This window comes from Nerophis lumbriciformis, linkage group LG07, assembly GCF_033978685.3.
Source record: "Nerophis lumbriciformis linkage group LG07, RoL_Nlum_v2.1, whole genome shotgun sequence".
Lineage (NCBI taxonomy): Eukaryota > Metazoa > Chordata > Actinopteri > Syngnathiformes > Syngnathidae > Nerophis > Nerophis lumbriciformis.
The window spans coordinates 35,348,400-35,355,099 of NC_084554.2; positions in this window are offsets into that span (position 1 = coordinate 35,348,400).

Genomic DNA, 6,700 nt, shown 5'->3' on the forward strand with positions numbered 1-6,700 from the left:
CTATAAAATTGCTATAACTATACCTCTTGATAACATTGTAAGCCTATTAACATCAAAGTAAACAACACACCGGCCTTTCCTCGCTCCCACCGTGGTTACTGTAAAGCCAAGTGCTACATACGCTTCATCATATTCTGGTACGGCAAAAAAAGGCATGTTCCCCAAGGTCACACGCGCTGCCCCTGGCATCACACTGCGCCCCACTGCCATAAACCGAGAAGTTGGTCAACTTAAACATTCTATTAAAGACCCGAAGAAAGAGAGAAAGACACAAAAAGACGCTCTTTTTGGCACTTTTTTAGTATCACTTTGTGAGGATTATGAATAATTCTTCATCTAAATGGGAAGATATGAACATCCCATGAGTCAGCATCCCAGTGAGAGCAGACGTTATGCAGTAAGTGATTGTTTTATTATGTTCAAAGTTTGTATATCTTGTTCAGCACTTCACAATACTGCTACGCGGTATAGCTCGGTTGGGAGAGTGGCCGTGCCAGCAACTTGAGTGTTCCAGGTTCGATCCCCGCTTCCGCCATCCTAGTCACTGCCGTTGTGTCCTTGGGCAAGACACTTTACCCACCTGCTCCCAGTGCCACCCACACAGGTTTAAATGTAATTTAGATAATGGGTTTCACTATGTAAAAGCGCTTTGAGTCACTAGAGAAAAGCGCTAACGGTTTCATAATACACCTTACGGTGCACCCTGGACACATCATCAGTGATTTTCCCGGGGTCATAGGGTGTTTCGGGTCTTAACCAAACACCCTCTCCCGGGCGACCCAGCCGAGGGTGATCAGTCCCTCGACTTGTGTCCAGGTAGCGCTCCACGCCACGCGTCCCCCTTCCGACGGTCTGCCCCGGGGTTGCGCCGGTGGTGCTTGGAGGTTCCAGGCACTGTGGGGAGTGTCCTGGCCTGGGTCCTCCTACGTCTCATCAGGACCGTACAAGGTACTGGCCCTGTGCGTTGTACCACGGGTTTCCTCAGTCAGCCTATCTTGGTCTTATGTGTCTTCAGGGTTTTTCGCAGCGTTATATGGGTGCTCCCTTGCGGGAGCTGCAGCTTGGGATGCTACCCCTCCCTGCCCCGGTTGCCGTCTTTCCGGGCTGTCAACTGTCTCTCCAGTTGTCACCACTCTTCGGGGTTGTCATCCAGCCTCTTCCTGGAAGTCAATGGCAATGCCATACTGGATCGGTTTCATAATACACCTTACGGTGCAACCTGGACACATCATCAGTGATTCTTCCGGGGTCATAGGGTGTTTCGGGTCTTAATCAAACACCCTCTCCCGGGCGACCCAGCCGAGGGTGATCAGTCCCTCGACTTGTGTCCAGGTAAATATACTTCACTTCACTTCACTACATGATGCTTATAATAATAAACAGAGAAGTGAGAACCCATTATTCATTCACATTAGGTGGTGGTAAGCTACATTTGTAGCCACAGCTGCCCTGGGGTAGGCTGACAGAAGCGTGGCTGCCAATTTGTGGCTACAGCCCCTCTGACCACCACCAGTGTGAGCGCCACTGGGAGCAAGGGTGAAATGTCTTGGCCAAGGACACAAGTGACTTGGATGGCCGGAGACGGGGATCGAACCTGGAACCAATGTTCCCTCTAATTTTTCATGTGTGTGAGCAAACGCACAAACTCCCTGAGCATTCAGTGGAGCACATGTGAGCAACATCAGACTTGCACACTGTGGCTACACCAGCGTCACACCTGTCCCAAACCTGACATCATAACCATTTAAATGTTTTATTAAAATAATTTTCTGATATAAGTGATTTTGCCGGAGGGGTTAGTGCGTCTGCCTCACAATACGAAGGTCCTGAGTAGTCCTGGATTCGATGCTGCGCTCGGGATCTTTCTGTGTGGAGTTTGCATGTTCTCCCCGTGACTGCGTGGGTTCCCTTCGGGTACTCCGGCTTCCTCCCACCTCCAATAACATTCACCTGGGGATAGGTTGATTGGCAACACTAAATGGTCCCTAGTGTGTGAATGTGAGTGTGGTCTGTCTATCTGTGTTGGCCTTGTGATGAGGTGGTGACTTGTCCAGGGTGTACCCCGCCTTCCGCACGAATGCAGCTGAGATAGGCTCCAGCACCCCCGCGACCCCGAACGGGACAAGCGGTAGAAAATGGATGGATGGATGGCAGGGATTTTGCCCTCTTACAATGACAATAACAAAAAAACATGTTTTTCATGACCTATGTGCTAGTATTGTATGTCTGGCTGTGGGTCCTGCCTTTAAAAGAAATGTTATCCCTTTCAGAGATTACATTTAGTTCCTGTAACTTTCTGTCTGTAAAATACATCTTTTTATTAGCATTTATGAAATCTAGTGACAATATTTCATGAATAATATCCTTAGATTAACATTCTTAATAAATGGCAGTAAACTAAGCACACATCTGATTGAGGAGTCAGAGTGTTACAACCAGCATTTGCACATTGTGTGGCGTTGGGGTTGTCCGACTTTTTGTGTTGCCATAAACGCAACACTGGCTAAGTGCCATGAGTGCGTGTGTTGGTGCAGGTGAGACAGAGCGAGCGGCTTCTGTTGAAACTACGGATGACAACGTTGGTTTAAGCCTGGTTTGTATGGCATAAAATTACCAGTTTTTATAGATAAAAGGTTTTTTTACTCATGTTTTTGGTGTGGTTACAAACAGTTTTGCTCAATAAAGTGATTGATGGAATTCCTGTCCGTAAAGTGTCTCGACAGACGATAATTGAACTGTGTTGACAAAGATTGTTTTATTCATTGGGGCCACTCTTGTCGTCACCTGTCACTCACAGAGTTGCATTGCAAAATCATACAGAATAAATTGTAATGTGTTTATTTTGTTTAAAGTTCAGATGGGATTTTTGATTTTCTGCGCGGCATTCATTTGCTGTGCGCAGAGGACGCGTGAGCAGTGCGCAATTGCGCAGGCGCGCACCTTAGAGGGAACGTTGCCTGGAACCCTCAAGTTGCTGGCACGGCCGTTCTACCCACCACGCCACGCCTTCCCCATACTAAGTGTTTGTTATTGAAGGGAAAAGTGAACGTTGTGATGCGTGTTTGAAACTTTGCAATTATGCTTGAAATGAGCAAACTACGTAAATATTAAATGTTATTATGAATGTACCTGTCACTACATTACATATATACTTACAGCTTGTAAATACAACGATGATGGAGGTTTTTTAGGGCGCTTTATAGGCGGAATAGAGCAACCCACATTGCCTCCATTGTTTGCTGACTTTTACAAACCTCTTTTTACTAGTTAGAATGCATTAAAAACATATGTGTTCTTGTCTTATAAAAGGTTTGTGAATGATGAGCAAAAGTTAAAAAAAAAGTGCAGTTCCCCTTAAAAGTAAGGTAACATCCAAGCACAAACATTTGAACAGAAGGAAAATGTGTCTTGTGGGTGCTTAGTTGATTAAATCTGCCATCTTGTGGTCATCTAACGCAACTGCTACCTTGCCGGGAACCAGTGTTGCCAGATGGGAAATTATCAGATTTGATCAAATTATAGTACAAAGTAAAATTTATGTTAATCGTGATCCTTTTCCTAAAGTAAAACATAACCATGGACTGTATTGTATGTTTTATTATGCAGTTTTACCCTCAATTTAACAAGATTGTTGGAAAAAAGCTGCCACTGGACAAACAGTGCCCCTACCTGGCATGTTTATTGTAGGGGTCAAGTCATTGTACAATATGGATTTTTTGGAATTAATAATCATACAGAGGGTGAAATTACAAATCTCACATGACTGCCAACACCGTTAACTCTTAAAATTCTCTCTTGCAGGTTTCCTGGCGTTCACCTTGATGACGGCTGTTGCGTGTCACGTCTACACAACAAAGCAGAGTAACGTATTATCTCAAATAATGACCTCACTGCATGAATACATAAACGCCACACTTCATGTGACATTTTGGCACCCCCCTTTTTTTTGGCAAACCAGCAAAAAAAATGTCATGGAAACCCCAGAATGTATGATGAACGCGTTCCCACATTCTTGATGGCAGACATTTTGCCAGTGAGAAGACCACGCCCGTGCAACCGTTGTAAAGTTTTACCGTTGACATTTTTGTGGTTTAATGCTGCAAAGTTACGCTGATGACAGGATGCTGGCCATCATCCAGCACGCACACTTGGCATCAATAATTAATGACACAATTAGCTCGAAAGCAGTTTGACATACAGGGCAGGTCCTCTCATCGATGAGCGACTCAGCGGAACTTTTATGGATTTCCTGCCTCATTTCAAGGCCTGGCTGCTGAGTCATGTCCATGCAGAGTGGCAGGCTATTCATTATTAGGGTTTGTCAGTGTATTATTTGCTGTGTAGCTCATCGGGTGTCTATTGTTGTCGTTACTGCTGATGGATGGCGCTATGTCGCGGAGAATGTCGTGATTGATCGAGAAAGTATCGACGCATTTGATCACTTTGACTACCAGATTGTGTTGTGAGAGTAGCACTTTGCAAAATTAAGCCCCATGTTGTGCTATTTTCGTACAAAATCTTGCCTTGATGTAGGAATTATCAGACGTTAAACATGTTTTTTAGTAAGATCTACAGTTGTACCTCATGTTATTGTGGCAAATTGGTTTCAGGCCTGAGCGTGATAAATGAATTTCAGCGAAGTTGGATTATTATTATTATTATAGTCCTCACATCACGCTGCAAATATTGCAGCTTCACCACATTTCATATATGTATTTTTTTTAAAGCATATTCTGCAACAATGCTGCCCTAAATTAGGCATTTTCAAGCGTTCAAATTACTATCCATCCATTTTCTACCGCTTGTCCCTTTCGGGGTAGCGGGGGGTGCTGGAGCCTATCTCAGCTGCATTTGGGCGGAAGGCGGGGTACACCCTGGACAAGTCGCCACCTCATCACAGGGCCAACACAGATAGACAGACAACATTCACACTCACATTCACACACTAGGGCCAATTTAATGTTGCCAATCAACCTAGAGGCTGCTCTATATATTGCAAAATAAAAAATATCAATACAGTAGTATTGTCAAGTAGATAAGTCTAAACCAATCAGAGCATGCTGTTCAGTATCGTGGCCATTGATTGGCTCAGCCTCAGGCAGCATTACTATATTGAAATAAAAGAGTGTAAAGGTGACTAAAAGATGTTTCATGTCCAGCAGGCTCTCACAATGTTAAAAGATTTGTTTAGAAAGTAGTAAACCGTTTTTATGCTCTCGCTATGGAAATATTCAATTCATAATTAGTGATTCCTACTTTGCAGAAATTCTTTCATCGCGGTCATGTCCGGAACCAATTAAAGGTGCCGTTTGCAACTTTTTTCAACAGAACATAATTAATACATACATGTCTATATTTGTCACAATTAGAAGTTCAACTTTGTCAAACACTTCCGCATGGTCAAAAGGAAATGCTGGCTTCGATTGGCATCAATTTTTCATGTCTGTAAACGTGACCACCCACAGGAAAGATCTTTGCATACGAAAGGATTAAAAATGGATGCAATAGCCGCCGTGTGGAGTTTTAATGACCATGAATCACTTCGAACACCGCCCTTGCGTCGTGGCGTTGTCCTTTTTCTCTGTTGTTATCATTGCGTGTGCCGCATTGTCATTCCACATCGCTCACCAATGTCATGTGGAGTTGTGTTATTGATGTTGAAGATGGAGTGCATTCTTGTATGTACCGTCATTGCTTTCCGAGTCCTGCTACGTACCGCTGTTGCTCACGTCAAAAGCTCACCAAGGGGAAGATTTGTTTTAGGTCGTATTCCGTCGCGTGACTTTTGAACGGAAGTAAACAAAGTGGGGGGCCACCAAACCATCATGGCTACTGTGAAGCAAACAGAGTGCAAACTATCTGAGTACGCCAAGGGCCTAGATCTTTTCATTAAAACCAGATACGAGCAAAAATCAAACCATGCAATGGAATCTATCCCTATTTGTTATGAAAAAAGATTTGACGGGTGATCTCAAGGGTTATCCGTCAGTCGGGTTCTCAGACATATCTAACTATCTGGTGCGCCAGACATCATTCTAAACGACACAACAGATAAAAACTTGGGAAAGCATGGAGGTCTACAACTTCTTTGTGTGTGGCTGGGTCTAAGAAATTGGTATCAAGACTCTCCCGGATAATTATGCATCGTTTTTGCTTGGTTAAGTTGCATTTCATGATTTAACTTTGCGTCTTCAGCCATGTTTGTTGTTGTTGCATGCGCCGTTTACAAGTATGTGTGGTTTTTCCCTGTCTTTATCAAAATATAACTACAGATGTCAACATTGTGTACGTGCTGAACGCTTCATTTATGATTGCTGCCTTTGGTAAAAGCTTAACTCTTTCAGGTGTTGCTCACATTTGCTTTGTTTTATTTAGACTTGCCGAGTTGGTGCTTTACAAAACACTTGTAGCAAAAAAGTGTGTTTTAAGAACTCCAAAACAAGATCAAATACAAATACAATCAAGATAATAATTAATTGGGAAATACTAAACATTGAAAGTATATCAAACAAGCCTTTAACGAAGTGATCACTGCAAACTTGTTTGTTCTCCGACTCTGCTCCCTTGGACTGGAGTGCGTGCCACTTTTCTTGTCATCTTTCGTTAAATCTTGACATCTTTCGCCCTTTTTGGATTACCTCTCAAGAAACTCCATATAAACTTTTATTTTTTCCGGGATTTGCACTGGTCCGATAGCCTA